General features: G+C 39.4%; 1 protein-coding gene across 1 annotated transcript in view; it reads right to left on the bottom strand.

Moving 5' to 3' along the window:
* The window catches only part of OPHN1 (oligophrenin 1), a 427,039-nt gene that overhangs the window by 165,166 nt on the left and 259,669 nt on the right, over positions 1–2,204 (bottom strand). The window lies entirely within an intron of this gene.

The raw sequence follows: 2,204 nt of genomic DNA, 5'->3' as shown, positions 1-2,204 counted from the left end.
AAAATTTAAAGGTTAAATTCTACTCTGAAGGAACTGAAGAGAAACAAATGCAACCAAGTCCAAAACTTGCAATCCATACATCTAAGATCTAAAAGTTGATAATCACACTATTTGTAGTTCAAATAAATATCTGCAAAGTAGGGAAAGTCTGCATGCGTTTTGCACCAAGTAGGGGGAAATAACAGCCTCTGCCCAATCTTCCTTCCCATAAAAATGTGTGCCAATTCATTTGTTCTTTTATGTTACATTAGAAGATTTTAAAAAGAACGATCTTTATTATCTTTCTTGTCCTTTTTGCAGCATCAGCAAATGTTGACCTTTTGCATATCTGATGTCAAATTAAATTTTAGGAGAGACCTCCCAGAACAAGAGAGACAAACCTGACCAAAGCTTGCATACAGAAGGCCAGCTCTGGGCCTGGTCTAACAGGAATCGCTGTGAAGGGGAGCCAGAAGAGCTGAGAAAATGATGTCTTGAATAGACTTGCTTGTTTTCATCAACCAGGGATGATAAAGGAAAATACAAGACCAACCCAGGATCAGCATCTGTCATATGGGTACACTGCCAATTCAAAGCAGCACAACTTACCTTTCATTAGTTTCTATATCAAAACAGAACCTCTTGTCGATAGACTCCGTCTTCCTTCTCACACAGTATTTCAGGGTTAAGTCCAAGGGCCCCTGATTTGAAAGAAGGATTACCAGGCAATCAGGAAAAAAAAATGCACAAAATATTATTGTTCCTCATACAGTGCCCTTGGTGTCACTTGGAAGGCATCTATTAAGGCAGCAGGAGCAATGTGTAGACTCAGTGAGAACCCTGGCTATCCAAATGGTACTTGCAGCAAAATGGCAGATGGTTTCTCTCTGATCCAAGAATCAATGGTTGAGGATGACAAGAATCACAAAAGGAATTACTTGAAAGGTAGGCCAAGAGCAGGTAAATAAGCAAATCTGTGCATTAGTCGAGATGGCATTTGATATTTCACATATGCAGGATAGTGTGGCCCAGCTTACGCTTGTGGGCACTTAAGGCTATTGAAACTCACTATGTCCATAAACTAAAATTCCACAGTCCCATATTGTTTGGTTTTTCTCTATTATCTCAACAGAGATAATGTGGTAAAGGTAAGAGAAGTAACATTTATTTATCCTACTAAGTAACTTTATTTATCCTTCCACAAATTATATTAGATAGTTTTAAACCAAGTTTCTTCATAGCAACCCTTAGAGGGAAGTGAAACTCAGAGAGGTAAAATGGTTACCAAGTAGGTATAATGGAAATAACAACAACTAGGAAGCTTAAGACCAGAGGTCTCGTCTCAGTTATGCCACTTACTAGCTGTAGGACCCTGGGCACTTCACAATTTATTAAAAGGGTATAACACTACACATTCTACTATCTCAAATTCAGAAACAGTGCCAAGCGCCAGGTCTGTGCCTAGGCACCATGCCATCCAAACTGGCTCATATGGCCTATTGCCCAATCCTTCGCTTTCACCAGCACACTCAACTCCTTGCAGTCCAATCCTTTTGTTGCTTCTCCAATATAAAAACTCAGCCCTAAATCAATCCTTCAACATGCCTTAGTTACTTAAGATGCCGCATGTCAGTCTTTCAAGAGTGATAAACACAGCCATGTATTCTCCCTCAACTCCCTCAGCTTCGGAAGCACCATAGCTCAGGAGCCTAGGCCCTGCTCACCACTCCGGCCCCATCTCCAGCCACTCCCCCTTCACCTGTTTAATACCCCTTCAGTGCAAAAGTACCCTTATTTCACCAAGAAATAATGCTATTTAATGGCTGTATGACTTTACATACATTATTCCCTCCACCAAAAATGACTTTTTCTATATTCTTTGCCTGGCTAAACGCTTGATCTATAAACAGGAGTTCAGCTTTCATTTCCTCCTCAACCCTTCCCCAACCACATACATCGGTCACTATGTGTTTTGAACATTATATAAAAATTTCCTCTTTTTCTGTCTGATTTCCCCAAATGACTGAGAATCCCTGAAGGATATGGATAGTCTCTTATTCATCTTTATATCTATAGCACATAGAAAATAGTTAGTGTTTACTTTATGAATTAAATGATCACCCTTGCCATTTTTCTGATGAGGAAACTAAGACTAAGCAACATTAAGTAATTTACTCAAGGTCAAAAAGCTAACAGACCACAGAGATAAGATTTAAACACAGTTT

The sequence above is a fragment of the Propithecus coquereli genome, unplaced genomic scaffold (genome assembly GCF_000956105.1).
Source record: "Propithecus coquereli isolate 6110/MARCELLA unplaced genomic scaffold, Pcoq_1.0 Scaffold101, whole genome shotgun sequence".
NCBI classification, from domain to species: Eukaryota; Metazoa; Chordata; class Mammalia; order Primates; family Indriidae; genus Propithecus; species Propithecus coquereli.
This window is presented reverse-complemented; position numbering and strand designations above follow the sequence as displayed.